Source organism: Miscanthus floridulus, chromosome 14 (genome assembly GCF_019320115.1).
Source record: "Miscanthus floridulus cultivar M001 chromosome 14, ASM1932011v1, whole genome shotgun sequence".
Classification (NCBI taxonomy): domain Eukaryota; kingdom Viridiplantae; phylum Streptophyta; class Magnoliopsida; order Poales; family Poaceae; genus Miscanthus; species Miscanthus floridulus.
Genome location: NC_089593.1, coordinates 22,240,705 through 22,256,173, shown reverse-complemented (window position 1 = coordinate 22,256,173; position 15,469 = coordinate 22,240,705). Strand labels below are relative to the sequence as shown.

At 44.1% G+C, this 15,469-nt stretch overlaps 2 long non-coding RNA genes across 2 annotated transcripts; both read left to right on the top strand.

Annotated features, from left to right (window-relative positions):
• The first annotated feature begins 5,568 nt into the window (after nucleotides 1-5,568).
• Nucleotides 5,569-9,240, top strand: LOC136506202 (uncharacterized). Its single transcript, XR_010771427.1, has 2 exons — nucleotides 5,569-8,603; nucleotides 8,755-9,240. It is a non-coding gene; the product is annotated as an uncharacterized lncRNA (long non-coding RNA).
• A 3,524-nt stretch (nucleotides 9,241-12,764) lies between these two features.
• Nucleotides 12,765-15,407, top strand: LOC136506203 (uncharacterized). Its single transcript, XR_010771428.1, has 3 exons — nucleotides 12,765-12,836; nucleotides 13,924-14,008; nucleotides 14,783-15,407. It is a non-coding gene; the product is annotated as an uncharacterized lncRNA (long non-coding RNA).
• The last annotated feature ends 62 nt before the right edge of the window (nucleotides 15,408-15,469 follow it).

Genomic DNA, 15,469 nt, shown 5'->3' with positions numbered 1-15,469 from the left:
CCACCAGTCAAGTGCGAATGTGGTGTTAAATCCAACTACGATCAAGTCCCTTCGGGGCTTGGAATAGGCTATTATTGTGGCCATATGATTGACTATGATGAGGTTGGTTATTTTTGTCGTAACCATGAAATCGTATTTTGTTTCTTTTGCTAAGACATATATGATATAATTTATCATTTGAACATAGCACTAGAAAATGCAGGTGGAAATGTTATAATGGTCAAGCTAAGTTCTTAGATGAACTGAAGGGGAAGCAAGTAATTACACGAAAGAGGGGATATGGACCTAACTACGTCAACCTTTTCGTTAAACATCACAAAGACAAGATGCGTGAGTTTGCTAGACAGCACGATATTTGTAACCCGATCGACGTTGGGCTTGTCAAATGGGGATTGGAGAGACGGATGACATTAGAGAAGGAGAGGGCAAGGAAGGAGGCAAGGGAGGAGATAAGAGTACAGATGCAGGTTTTGAACGAGCATGTTGTTTCATTATGTGCTAGTGAGTACTTCGAAGCCTTTTTTTCATTACCTGATTTTAAATATAATATAATCGCGTTGCTAACTAATTGCATTTTATACATGAAGGGATTGGATGCAGCGAGGACCATGTTGCAGAGGTGGCTCATGCAAGGTACAAGGAAAAGAAGTTAGATGAGCACAGAAAGCGAGCTGGTCACACCGTTAAATCACCGATTGTGTTGTTTGATAAGGGGGACGAGGATGAGGACGACACTGCCAGACTCAGCGAGCTCATCACTCTAGCAGAGGCGGGCTTGCAGGCGGAGGAGACTAAGGATGACACTGATAGACTGAGCGAGCTCATCGCTCTAGCAGAGGTGGGCTTGTAGGCGGAGGAGGTTGAGGATGACACTAACAGACTGAGCGAGCTCATCGCTCTAGTAGAGATGGGCATGCAGGCGGAGGAGGATGACGACGTGTTCTTCACAGAGGCTGCAGATGAAGTGGAGGCTGCTTACTACAAGCGAAAGGTAGATCAGGGCAATGCAGGTGAGCCTAGCCACAACAACAGGGTTGTGGTTGAGGATTGGTACTTGGACGATGAGTTGCTTACTCAGTATGTTTCTGACTGAGGGTTTTTTATTGCGCCGTCTGTTAGTTCCATGCTTTATTAATGATCAATGTAGCTATGTAGTAGAAATTTCATTGTGTTGTCTTATATTCCATTTGAACTACTGATGTATTGTATCTATCTGTCATGTACTCGGATTACCCATGATCGATCTTAAGTGATCACATCTGTTTGTATCATGCGCTCAAAATTTCTAAAATAAACGTAATCGGGTGAAATTATCTCGAATACAGCGCCGTAGCCCACTGGTTCGGCCATGCCATAGCCCAGGTTATGCCACGCTAGACTCCACAGCGCGTCAGTGCCACGCCATAGATGACGGCACGGTAGTGATGCGGACAAACAACATCTAGCTTCAATTGAGTTGTTGTCGATAATGTACAAAACTACAAGTGGTGCTGTAACCGTGCGCAAGTTGAAATGAATATGAAGCAAATAAATGGACGACAAGTTGCCACATAACATTTTCATTGGTTTATGAGTCTATAAGTTTTCGACGACAATATTCGTTCGATATAAGTTCGACGTAATGAACTAAGTCCCAGAAATATAAGGATCCCTCGAATGCCTCTTGGAAACCTCGTCGTCCGGTGAAAGAAGGGGGTCGTCGTACTCCACCTCAAGAAGGGGGTATAGCTGGTGTGGTGTGGGAGGGACCATCCTGTTACAAATTGATAAAAAAGGTTAGAGTATTCAAATTAATAATATTCAGATTAACACTATGTAGCATTGCAAAATTTGAACTACTTGTTATGCAGTACGAACACAATATAAAATCACCTGCTGCCCTCGTCTTCTATGCCGTCTAGCCTTGTGACCAGATTGTTTACAAACGGAGCAAAGATTCCTGCCACGGGTCTCATTGAAGTCTCCCCCGCTGTACATGTCTTCGCCATACCCTCTCATAGCGTCCATGTCCCCCTTGAGTTGCTTCTTCTTCCTCCTACCCTTCCCTACCTTCATTAGATCTGGATGCGGCACATAGTCATAACCATTATAAGGTGGCCATTGTGTCGGGTCAAGGTATGGCTCGAAGCTCATCTCCCAAATACTAACGGTGTTCGAACGGAGATACAAAGGTGACATATATGGCAGATCCTCATAGTTGTACCCACGAACCCTGTAGGCCGTGATCATATGAGAGCAAGGGGCATACATGATCTGAGGGACGTTGCAACTGCACTGTACCTTTTCAAGATCAACTCAGTAGTTTCGTCCACCATAACGTTCGCCGCCCAAGCTTGTGCCACCCTTGCCCCGTACACTAAAGATATGGCGGCGGGGTCCATACGGCTCGACGGTGTGCTGCTTGGCCAATTCCTCAGCCTCCTTCAAATGTTCAGCTTCGATCTTTCTAAAACACCCCTGCTCAGCTATATTCCTTTGTGCAAGTTCTCACCTCTTCACAAAATATTCGTTGCACTTATGAAATGATAACTCAACAATTCTAGACACAGGCAACGATCGAACTCCGGTGAATACACGGTTGAAGGACTCTAAGGAGTTAGTGGTCATGATGCCATACCTGAAACCCCCCTCGTCATATGCTAACACCCACTAAGTCTTCTGTTCCATCTATGCCTCTAACCAGGCCTTTCCCGCTGCATTTACCATCTTGTCTAGTTCTATCTTTGTCTTCTTGAACTGGTGCTCTATACATACACAACATAGAGCCTTTACCTTGTCACATACCTCCTGCTTCTGCTGACACCGCCAAAATTTAGCAGCAAAGTGTCTCATGCACCATCTATGTACTAGAGGCGGGAACCCATCTATATGCTCAGCTGCAGCATTAAGAAGCCCTACGTGATGGTCCAAGATCAAACATATAGTGCGAGTTGGGCCAAGCACTTACACACGTAGAAGCCGCATGAACCATGACCACGATTCATTATTCTCTCCCTCTACCAAAGCAAAAGCCATGGGTACTATCTGGTCCTCAGGATCAACGGTAGCAGCCATCATCAAGGTGCCCCTGTACTTTCCTGTCAGGAAAGTGCCATCAACAAGTATGACTGGCCGACAAAACTGGAATGCATGTTCCATTTGCGCGAACAACCAGAACACACGATAGAGGACATGCCTCAACAGGTCCCAAAAAAACATCCCTCCGATGTCCATAAACCATTTCAAGCCAGGGTTGTAGTAATGCATTACACATAAGATGCGGGGCACCCTGTTGTACGTTTCCTCCCAAGTACCCAATCGAATCGCCAGAGCAATTTGCTTAGCACGCCAAGCCTTTCCATACGTCACATAGTACCTAACGAATCCAGATATAGATTGTTGTAAAGAAGACACCGAGATATCGTTATTATCATCAATGAGCCCCAATATACGACGGACAAGGTAACATGCAGTGAGCTGCTAATGATTTTCCTTCCTCCTATTGTCTAGGCAAGTGTGGGGTTCGACAACTTTAGTTATCCTCCACTTGCCATCACTCTGTCTCTTTCGTGCATTTAACCTCCACATACGATCGGTTTTGCATATCACATGATACCTCAACTCCTGGTCCAAATGAGTGACGGTGTATGGTCTATGGTGGTACACAGCATAGTCCTGAAGGAAGAGTTTCATTTCTGACATTGTGTTAAATATCATTCCCTTCCTAAGGGTTTCTTTCTCATGGTTATACAATAAATTCCTACACAACTGGAGACCGGTGTCACAAACTATCATATCCGTCATGCTGATATCCCTATAGTTTGGAACGCCCATGAAAGGTACGTTCTTGGACCTTAGTTGCTCAAGCTCAGTCGCTGTGTAAGGTGGTGGTGGAACATACTGCTGTGCTTCGCTAATTCTGGCCCATAAATCATAGGGGGTATCATCTACAGCTAAATCTGTGACTAGTCTACCCTGAGTCTGGACACCATGCAAAACCTCAGTTGGTACTAGTAATGGTATAGTATGAACCGGTACTGGCATGGCATCAGCCGGTGTTGGCGTAGCATCTGTACCTCCTTGGTCATCATCAGAATCATCTGAATCACTACTAACTACATCAATGATTCTGTCCTCCTCCTGCTCCTCTTCCCGCTCGAAATCATTCACATCAAAGTCATTGCTTATACAACCTACTATAGTTGAATGAAACTGCTCCTGCGTCAACTGATCATCCAAATTCATGTTACCCTAAGTTGCTTCCCCTTCGACCCCTAATTCTTGCTCATTACCTCCAACACTGTCAATGGATGGGCCATCCAGAACACCCTACATCCTGTATCCATTCTCCACCACCATCTTAGCCATGGACACATTGGAATCTTGAAAACCCCTAGTGTAGCGGGACCAATGAGCAGGGTCGCGCAAGGACATAAGGACATAGTGTGCCCTAGTCTTCCCAGTATCAAACTTCCCCTTCAGTGTGAAATCACCATCAAACTTTGCATTCAAACGAACACAAAGGTCGTTGAAGCTAGGAGGTTCATCAAACCATTCCAATTCTTCTTCCATATCCTCAAATATACCATCTTCTCTCCTAACACTTCCTCCATACAAAACTCTAACACAACAATCCATTTGTAAAAATATTTCAAGAAACTTCATCAAGCCGTCGAAATTGTCGTACGTAATGTCTATAATAATATTAATACATATTCTAATTATAACTGTACTAACTAATCTAATATTAATATCTATACAAGGCTAACTACAATAACTAATTAGACTAACTCCAATGTATAACTAGACTCAATAACTGTACTAATTAAACTACCTAACTTTACTACCTATACTAACTTACTATATTACCTATACTAACTAAACTAAATAACTTTACTAACTCTACTAACTATACTTTAATAATTTTACTAACTTTATTAGGGGAGTACCTCGCTGCAGCGTGCTAGACTGGGCCGAGAGGCGCGGGCAGCCGCTGTGCGTGGCCGGAAGGGGGTGGCGCGTCGGCGTGGTGGCTCGACGGCCGCACTGGGCGGCCGACGACCGTGCCGTGCTCGGCAGCGGGCTGGCTGGTGCGGGCGGACGCGGCCGCGGCGGCCGACGTGGTCGGCGACGGGCTGGCTGGCACGGGCGGACGCGGGCGCGGCGGCTAGGCGGCCTTGCTGCGCTGCTCGGTCAACAACGGCTGCTCGGCCACTGGCGGACGCGGGCCGCGGCGGTCGGTTTTATTTGGCTCTGCTGCGCCAAGATCGGTGGCGCGGCAGGCCCTGCCCCGTCAGCGATTCCGGTCGCCGCCACGTCAATCCTCTGCCACGCCACCATGCATGGCGCGGCACAGGCATTTGGCCGCGCCAGAGCAATAGGCGCGGCAAAAAGTGTTAGTTTTTTTTTAAAAAAAAAACTGACCGTGTTAGATTTAAAATTAGTTTCCAAAAAATGTTAAAATTAAAAAAAAATCTCAAAGGATTGGTCTACTTTCACAAAATGTTTCACTGGGGTTATTTGTAAAAAAAAATATTTTTAAAAAGGATCAAAATGCAAAAATTTCACCGCCTCCGCTCACCCCGCCGCCACATCGTCTCCTCCCGGATCTCTCTCCTCGCGGAGGCTCCTGGCCCTCGTCGTTCTCGACGTGGACGGCGGCGGCCGCTCGCCCCACAGCCGCGTCGCTTCCTCCGCCCCTCCCGCTCCGCCATCGCTCTAATCGACCTGCTCCAGGTTGTCGCCACCGTGCAGCCATCCAAGGAACACCTCTTTCTTTTTTATTTTACTCTGACTCTCTGATCTCCCTCTTTCATAAATTGATTTGGTTTCCTACTCTCGGGTTTCGTCATACATGTATGCCGATGCACTGTTCGAGTCCTGAACCTGCCTCTGGACTTCTTTGCCGCGCCCATGGAGTATCCTGGCAGCGGTGGGGCCGACGATCTGGTGTCCGGCGACATCTCAGCCACGAATATGGCCCTGACTTCGCCATGCCCCTGGATCTGTGATGGGTAGTGCCATCTGCATTGCTCTTTTCTTTTATTTCCTCTACAGGCGTGTTACTGTACCGTATGCCTTTCAATTGATTTCCTACGTTGTGATGCATGCTTTTTAACCTTACATCTATGCATTTTTTATGGTTTATTATGCGCTCTTCCATTGCTCCTCTGTTTATTCAGCTCAGCTTCTGAGCAGATTAGCTGTTGAATTTTTATTCCCTCATATACTATATCCGGTACCATGGTTAGACTATGCTATTGTAATGTAGGTACATGGTGTTTCCTGATCTCATCGTGGCAGCTTGTGATAGATTAGTTGTCCATAATTTTCTCTCTTGATTTGTGCTAATGCATAGCTGTTCCATTTTTTTTATTTCACGAATCATATGCTTAGCAATGGTTCTTATATATATGTTATTTTGCTTAACATTTTCCACTCAAATAGAATTGCAATGTAGGATACACCTTCTGTAGTTAGGGCCAAGTGAAACCTCTTGACTAATTTGAAGCACCTTTTTTTTTTTTCCTTCCAGTAAGTTTCAGAGTTTTCAATGAAAAAAAATTTCACCACAAATCTGGTACCTGTTAACCGTTTGGCCAATGTTAATTATTTAGCTGCCATCATGAAGTAATACTTCCCTGCTCGTCGAATGTCTATGGTCCCATAAACACCTTAGAAGGATATCGAGGACAAGGAGCACCCTCGTGATATATGTGAAGGGTTATCTCGAGGCTGCTAGGTGTCCATTAAGTACATTGGCACTGAGGGTCCTTCAGCAATATGGTAAGTTGGCTCTGAGTGTTGATTCTTTGTTCCGTATGCTTCACTGCTTTTTAAATTTTTACTAGCAAAATATGCCCATACGTTGCAACAGGAGAAACAAAGCTAAAACTTTAAATCTAATTTATTTTATGTTGACTATGGTATTCATAATATATGTTAATGTTGGTTTAGCAATGTTCTATTAAGCTTGTATTGAATCAGAATAAAATTATGATAGATTTTATTTATTCAGTTGCGAAGCACACAAATATTTAGACACAAACGTGTCATAACATTAATTTTCATACTATTTTCATATGGTGCTGCACTTAAATATCGAGTCGAGCTCTATAAATTTCTTTGAAGACCCATAAAAATATTTAAATTCTCATATTTGATTAAAGTCTGCAAGGAGCAGCGAAAGATTCGGTAAAAAATCAGACCTAAAAACCGAGGGCAACAAGAAAAAATATCAATTTTTATAACCACGATATCTATTCTATTCTATATAATATAAGTTAATATTAATAATAATGTCATCAAAAGCTAACCTTAATTGCTTGTGGACGAACGTCATATTGGGGGGAAAAATATCGGAGTGTACAACTTTGCTAGCGGTAGAAACTGAAAAACATCGACAATACCCTTCTTTTCTTTCTTTTTTCTTTTGAATTTTCTTTTTTTACTTTCTTCCATTATTTTCCTCTCAGATTTTTCTTTCCTATAGTATATCCGAACCGCACTCACCTTATCCTTATCCGAAGTTACGAACCGCAGGCGGATCGCTCCTCTCTTCCTTTCCGATCTCCATCGCCGTAGCCAGGAAGTCTGACGTTGCTCCCCTCGGCTGATCTTTGTTGGCGCCCCTTCCTGCTCCTGCTCCTCCACTGCCACGCCGAGACCGCATATCTCTCGGCTATCCGCGTCTCTCTTCAAACTCCGACCACCGCACATATCGTTCCCGCCCCCGCCCACGCGCCGCAGCTTGGTCGCCCCTGCGCCCCACCCCCAACGCGTCGGCGCAGCCCGGCTCCTCGGCACCACGACGCCTATGCACCCGTGTAGCACTTGGAGGGCCGCGCCCACACGCCCTGGCCCGGCGATTCCTTCTCAATGCCCCGGGGCTGCACACGCGCTTGCCTTGGCGGCATCTACTCCTCCGTGCCGGCGACAACGCCTGCCTTCCCGCGCACACCCGTGATCCGTTGAGGGGCAAACTCGCCCAGGGTGCACACATCTACACAGGAGCAGAGGCTGCAATATATATCCTCTCTATATTGTTCTCTGATTTTGATCTCTATGAATTGGGTTGTAATTAGAGGTGATTTCTAGTTGGAAAAAAGAGCGAATCCCTTCTCGATTCGATTTGCATTTGCAGTTCGTTTCCAACTTGATTTGCAGTTCTTACGGACTTCTTCCTTCCCTTCTGTGCGTTTCTTTGCTTTATTATTTATTATTACTCTCCGTGGGTAGCATGCAGATTAGTTAGGAAGAGCGAATCCCTTTCTCGATTCGATTTGCAGTTCGTTTTCGACTTAATTTGAAGTTCTTACGGACTTCTTCCTTTCTTATAGACTTCTTCCTTCCCTTTTCCTTTTTCTTTGCTTTATTATTACTTTGCGAGGGCAGCATGCAGATTAGTTGGAGGCCAGACGAAAAAAAATCCAGACCAAAAAATCGGCTGCAGATTAGTTGGAGGCCAGACGAAAAAAAAATCCAGACCAAAAAATCGGCTGAAATTTTGCCTCTTTAGTATTAGGTAGAGATAAGCAAAAAAACTTGTCTACTGCAGCTGTCCCCATAATTACCTCTGATATTCTGTCAGATGTCAACCTCAAGCATTCTGTTAGAGCATACAGGTATTATTCTCAACTTTTTGGTTTATATTTAGCCTTATTAAATATAGACAAAGATTATGATGACACCATTTTCCTTCGGTTAATCTTCAGCTTACAGATTTCTTAATGGTTGCTCAATTGAATAGATAACAAAGAAAAATTTTCTATCCAGTTTCAGGCTATGGAACTGTTCATCTCTTCTGTTTTGAGGCATGATGGAGTGATGCCTGCAGGGTAGTGGACACCAAGTTGGGAGTAGCAGGGGTAGCGGTGCAGGTTATGGCCTGCAACCCCGAAAGTGTACCACCAAGTACTGGTACTTAGGCGAGCCAAATGATTGGTAGGTCACTACTAATGCATCAATGACACTAGATGGTACAGATTCGACAGTCCACCGACCACCCTGTTCGCTGGATGGTTTCTGGCTGGCTGGTTCTGGCTGTTGTGAGAGAAAAACACTGCTGAATGGCTGGCTGATAAGCACTGATAAGCACAAGCGAACAGGCTGGCGCTCGCGCACCGGGACCAAAATCAGCGAGTGATTCTCTATGCCTTTTCTCCACAAACTTCTCAGGAGTTTAATTTTTCTTCATGAAATGTTGCCATGCGAACTTCTTTGAAAAAAATTCTATTTATGAGAATTTTTACATAGAACCTATACATAGTTTTTCGTTATTCAACTTATTGGGAAAAAACCTTTTTGGGCACTCTTGTACATCTATGTTTTCCGTTACCCTTGCATTCACAGAATCAAACAGAATCACAGAATCAATGTCGAAATGTCCGATACAGAGAATCAAAGTCCAAATGTCCGATACATTCACAGTCCAACAGAGATATCGAACTCCAAACTCCAAAGCCAACAGATAACAGAAATAACCAAAATGAGCTGTTCAGTGTAATGTTGCCTCATTAAAAACCTTTCTAGGTAAAACTCACTTTTGTGAGAAACCCTAGAAAGAAAAAAAGAGTACAGTCAACTCTTAATTAAGTCTTACAAACCATTGTTCAAATGATAGACAAGTCTTTCACAGTCAAACTCACTCTTTCACAGCCACAGATCACACTCTCAAGAGTAAGTCTCAACCTCACTAAGTACCAGGAGCACCACCAGCAGCTTCATATTCATCAAGGTACAAGTTTTGGAATGAGTCTTCCACCTCTTGGTTGTCAACAGCATGATGTTTCCTTTTTTCTCCTAACTCCCAGTCCTTTATGCAGGTCAGCATCTCCACAGTCTCTGGTGACAAGCGTCGCCGCCGTTCCTCAATTATCCTACCTGTCAAACTGAAACAAGACTCCGAAGAGACAGTAGATACAAGAACTGATATGATATCTCTAGCCATTATAGATAGGATTGGAAATGTTAGCTTGTGGTCACGTCATCACAGAAGTAGGTCAAAATCATCCTCATAAGAAGTGATATTGTCATTGTCTAAGTAAGCTGAGAGCTCACAAACAGCAGAAGTAGATGAAGATAAAGTGGCAGGGAGAGGGGAAGGACTAACAACACCTGATCCACGGCCAAAGATTCTTCCTCATGCCTACTTTTTCTTACTTGTATGATGTGATGGTTGTGCAACCCTTTGAGACCTAACTGCATTAAACTTGCTCTCATATTTGTTAAACAGTTTATACAAATCAGTTTTGACATCAGCATAGTATGAACTATACTCAGAACCAGTATATTCCCCAAGTAATTGCAGCACATTAAAGAAACCTCTCATCTTAGCTCTAGGATCAAGAATGAATGCATATGAATATAATAGAGGTATGTCCTGCTAATATTTAAGGAATTTAAGCTTCATAGAATATACAATAGCTCTCATATTTTGATATTTTTTCACATGAATGCAAATGAGAAGCAATCTCTAGGATATGGTGCAGAACAAGTGGACTTGTAGGATAATAAACACCAGACAGAACAACAGTGGAGTCATAGAAGAGTTCCAGGAACTCCAATAACTTAGCAAAATACCAATGATTTGTAGTCAATAATTGTGAACCATAATGAGAATTAATAAACACAGAAAAGATATTTTTGTATGGAAGCAAGTGTTTAAGCATTAGGTAAGTAGAATTCCATCTAACATTCATATCCAAGCCAAACTTTCTAGGTCTAACACCCTTAGCATTACAGTATTCCTTAAACAATGCAATTATTTGATTAGAGGAATTTAAGAAGTTAATTATAGTTCTAAAATCTTCTGTGTAAGGTTTCAACCTCTTTAATCCAAATTTTACAATGAGATTAATGATATGATAAGCACAACGTTGATGTACAAGACTATACTTACAGTTACTAGGATCCAAAGGATCAAGTGAAGGATTAGGACCCAAGTAACCAACAAATAGAGGTGTCAAAGTGTTCATAGCCTTAGCATTAGAAGAAGCATTGTCAAGAGTGACAGAGAAAATCTTATCAACCAGACAATACTCCTCAACCACAACAGCAATTTTTTCAGCAATGTTTTCACCAGAATGTTTAACTTCAATCAGCCTAAGACCAATAACCCTTTCTGTAACTCCCAATCAACATTCACATAGTGAGCAACAATACTAATATAGTCCTCCTTAGCATTACCAGACCAAATGTCTGAAGTCAAAGCAACAGAAGCAGCAGTAGGCAACACAAAATTCTTAAGCATATCACGGCGTTCAGTAAACAGCTTACCAAGTCTGTCTAGAAACCTTGACAAACCTAGGGTTATGAGCAAGAACAATGTAATCCTCCCAGGCCTGTGTCTTACCTATACCTAATGGAAGGTCAAACCTAGCAATCAACCAACACAACTCAGATCGAGCAACAGCAGGATTGTAGTCCCAGTTATGCACAGATCCATCAGGATTGAAAGAAAGCCTAAGCTGAACCCTAGCAACGTGATCAGCCTTTTCCCTACAAGATTTCTGGTGCCTAATCAAATGGCCAGTGCCAGCAGAAGATCTAGCAGATAATTTACTCTTACACATTTTACAGATAGCAGCAGTACGAATCTTTGAACCATTCACAGTCTCATAGATCTCATTAAAATCAACATAGACACCAGATTTACGCTTACCAAGAGATGAGATACCATTTGTGCTGTTGGAGCCGACCGGCGTCCCTGTCGCCGTCGCCGATGGCGCCGACGCCGCCCCTCCACCACCGTCGTCACTGTCCAGATCGATCGGAGTAGAGCCACTACCGACATCGATACCCAACAACGCAGCAACGTCGTCACAGATGTCGTCGTCGTCCTCGGGGACCAGCCCTGCCGCGATCAGGTCATCGTTGCTGGTGAGTGGATAGACGACATCATCGTCATCCGCCATGGCGACCTTGACCGCGGACGACTGATCTCCAGCACCGTTCCTCAACGGTGCACGTGGTTGCCGTGCCCGGTCTATGCCACAAGAAGAGGACGGGGCATCGGCAACCGACCTGCGCGGAGGAGAAAAACAGAGAGTTAGAGAGATAGAGATCCAGATCCAGGGTCAGTCACTCGGTCTCAGAGACACAAGAAGATAGATCTAGGGTTAGGGTTAGGGTTAGGGTTCGTGCACTACCTACGCAACCGGAGCCCGGTGCTTGAGATGACGAGGGCCACCCAGAGGAGTGACACCAATTAGAAACGACGGCGAACGACGGAGGAGGGACAGACGGGAACACGGTCATGAACTCACATAGTTCACCGAGAGCGAGAGGTCAAGAGGAGAGAGGGAGAAGGGAGGAGAGTGGAGTCAGGGTCAGACAGGCGGATTGAGGTCACCGGAGTCGGGGACGATGGACGAGATCACGAGAGAGAGCTCAGATTGCACCGCGGCGAGCGACGGAGATTAGGGTTAGGGTTGGGAGCGGACTGCGGAGCGGGCAAGGCCGCGAGGGCAAGGGGCGACTGGGTGAGTGGGGAGCGGGCGAGGCGAGCGAGGCCGAGGCTCCCCGCTTGGGCGCGGGGCAGGCCAGGCCGCCACCGGGCCGTGCCGTGCCGGCCCATGTGCCTGTGGTAAGGCCCAGGCACGGCCTGCTCCTCCGGGCCATGCCAGCCCAGGCCTGCTCGTCGTCGGGCCGGGCCGAGCTTGGGCCGGGCAAAAAAAGGGCCTTGGGCCGGGCCGACGGGCTCGGGCTGCATGGCCATCTATGATTCCTGCTTCTTGCCGTCTCCTCCTCCCTCTCGCAACCCTAGACAACCCATACCCCACCAACCACTGGATCAGGAATCGGCATCACTGGGCGCACGAGACCAAGGATTTCGTTTGCAATCCTAGGACTCCCATGTCGGTATTCTTCCTCTGTTCTCTATATATGTCTACAGATTTGTTGCGGATCAGTGTATGATCCGTGCTCGTGTTAGGATTATGTTCAGCTCTCCTTTTCATTTCTATACATTTCGTGATGAGGGATAGAGAAATTCGTGTGGATGTTATTCTATTGCCACGAGCGGTTTCCTCCATCCGAAGTGTCTCCCGAATCCCGATTGGGTTCGTTCCTCACGGTCACGGACCGCTGTTTGAAAGGCAAAATTATAAATCACTTGCGTAATGTGTAATGTAATTGCCCGTTTTGCCACTCAGCGTATCAGCGGCAACTAAAATCATTAGATGCTAGTGTCCTACATAAGTGCTTTAAGACAACGAATTTCAACCAAAATCTCCAGAGTGCTTGATTTGTTGCATATGGTGTGATCAGTGTTCATGTTAATCCCAATAGACTCAACTCTGTTTCTTTTCCCTTTTTTCGGTTGTGAACCGAGATATGGGAAATTTAGTTTTGTCAACCTTGAGTTTACCAAGATGAATGAGTTCAGCATTCCATGGTGTCATTTAATAGGGCAACGATGTGTGATTGTATACTCAAGGCACAGCTGCCATAAGTCAGAGCTTGCATTAAGTATGCCACGTGTAATTTGATTGCTTAATGCTTCTTAAGTTGTCCAAGTGTTTTGTTCGTTGATTTCAGAACTTCAGATCAGACAGCTTTAACAGTTCAACAAATTGGAACTTTCATATGAAACACAAATTGTTTAATCAGTTTTCATAAAGAATTTCTCAATCTTGGGAATTTTATCTGAAACTGTTTCCAGTTTACATATTTGGTTTAATTTACAATTTGAGACTTTCTTGATCTTTTTTTACAAGAAAAAAGAGGAGAATGTCCAGGAGCTTAATTTCAACCTGTCACCCTGATAGATTCTGAGTTTCATACTTGCACCTATTACTTATTGAGTGAGCAGTGTACTCAGTAGTTTCCATGTTTTGTACAAGAAATGCCCCTTTTCTTGGATTATGCTTGAAACATTTGAAAACAGTTCTTTTCCTTCATCCCATGTGGTCTTTTTTAACAGCTTGGTTTATCTTCTGCCAGGGCGGACGCTGAACCTGTTGATCAGAAGAATTGCCTTGAGGAAAGTTGCAAGCCACAATGTGTAAAATCATTGTATGATTATGAGGTGGGCATACAGTTCTCTTAATGAAAAGAAGGTTGATTCAGTAATTCCATTCACAGGGTGAAGACTATATTTGCTAATTTAACATTGTTCCTGTGCATCACTTCATGGCTATAATGCAAATTTTTATTTAAAATATTGTCATAACATACAAGTTTCAAGTCTGGCCTAACACGCTATAACTTGTGCAATCATATCCTTTTACCATCTGTATTTCCTGGCCTTCTTTTTATCTTTTTCTTTTTAACACAGTCCACTTCAGTTGTGTAGTCGTCCTATGGGAAGCTTATTAGGATTTAGGGCTTTCTGTTATCTTGTTGTCAGCAGTATGGCACAGAGTCAAGTGGATGTGGCATGGGATTCTGAATGTTATATAACCATATAAACATGCTATTTGAATTCATGAGAGAAGATATGGATCTGATTACCAATTTATGTGCAAGTTTCTTTTTTTTATCTCATTCTTCTATAGCTGAAACACTGAACTTGAATTTCTAAGGCGCTACGAGCATTGGCAAGCCTAATCTTGATGTTCTTGTGAAACATGTTTCCATGTTAAGCTTGTGTGCTTAGTGTTAACTATCCTGTGCACAGAGATGCGTCAAGAGAGTCGAGAACGATGGAAGTGGTCAGAAGCACTGCACTGGCCAATATTTCGACTACTGGTCATGCGTCGACAAGTGTGTAGGTAGCACTTGTGCGTTGGATAGTTATGAATTAACATCCTTCACTCTTGATCATCCTAATCATCATTTGTGCATCAAATTTGTGTTACAGGTTGCACCAAAGCTCTTTGACAAACTGAAATAATGATGCAATGTGACTTCAAGGTGTGATCTCTTTCAGGAATCCAAATAGCTCCAATAAATCCATCCCCTGGCCTCTGGATCTTATTTGCTGAACCTGTAACAGCTAACAGGAAGCCATTTGATTCATTTTGCTAAACTGTTTGAGCGGGGCATGAAAACAGTACTGCTCTGGCGGAGATTCTTTCAGTGCTTGTATTGAAAGTTTGAAATCATTATCTCGTTTTTATAATTCGTGCATGTGGCTTGGATCCCCTTAAAAGTATCATTGGCTTACCTCCTTAGCATGCGTTCATTAGTCTGTATACACTATCAAAATAGCGCTCAAGTTTATTTAATCCGTTTGATCTTTCACAAATCTGCTAGACATAGGACTTCTGGATTACCCGCAAACAATCACTAAGGCAAGTTACTTGAACCCCTATTGGACATGTCAAATGGCGCTGCACGCTTGCTTGTTGCAAAAAAGAAGGCATTCAATCCTGAGAGTTGAGACGCACAGAAATACATTGCAGCAGCATCGCTTCAGGTTCTCACCAAAACTGGGAGGGAGTGGTGCTTCTACCACTAGAGTTGAACACACCAGTGTAAATCTTCCGAAAGCAACCTAATGCGAATTGAGCATTGCGCCTTATTGGAATGGCAGATAATGCTAGAC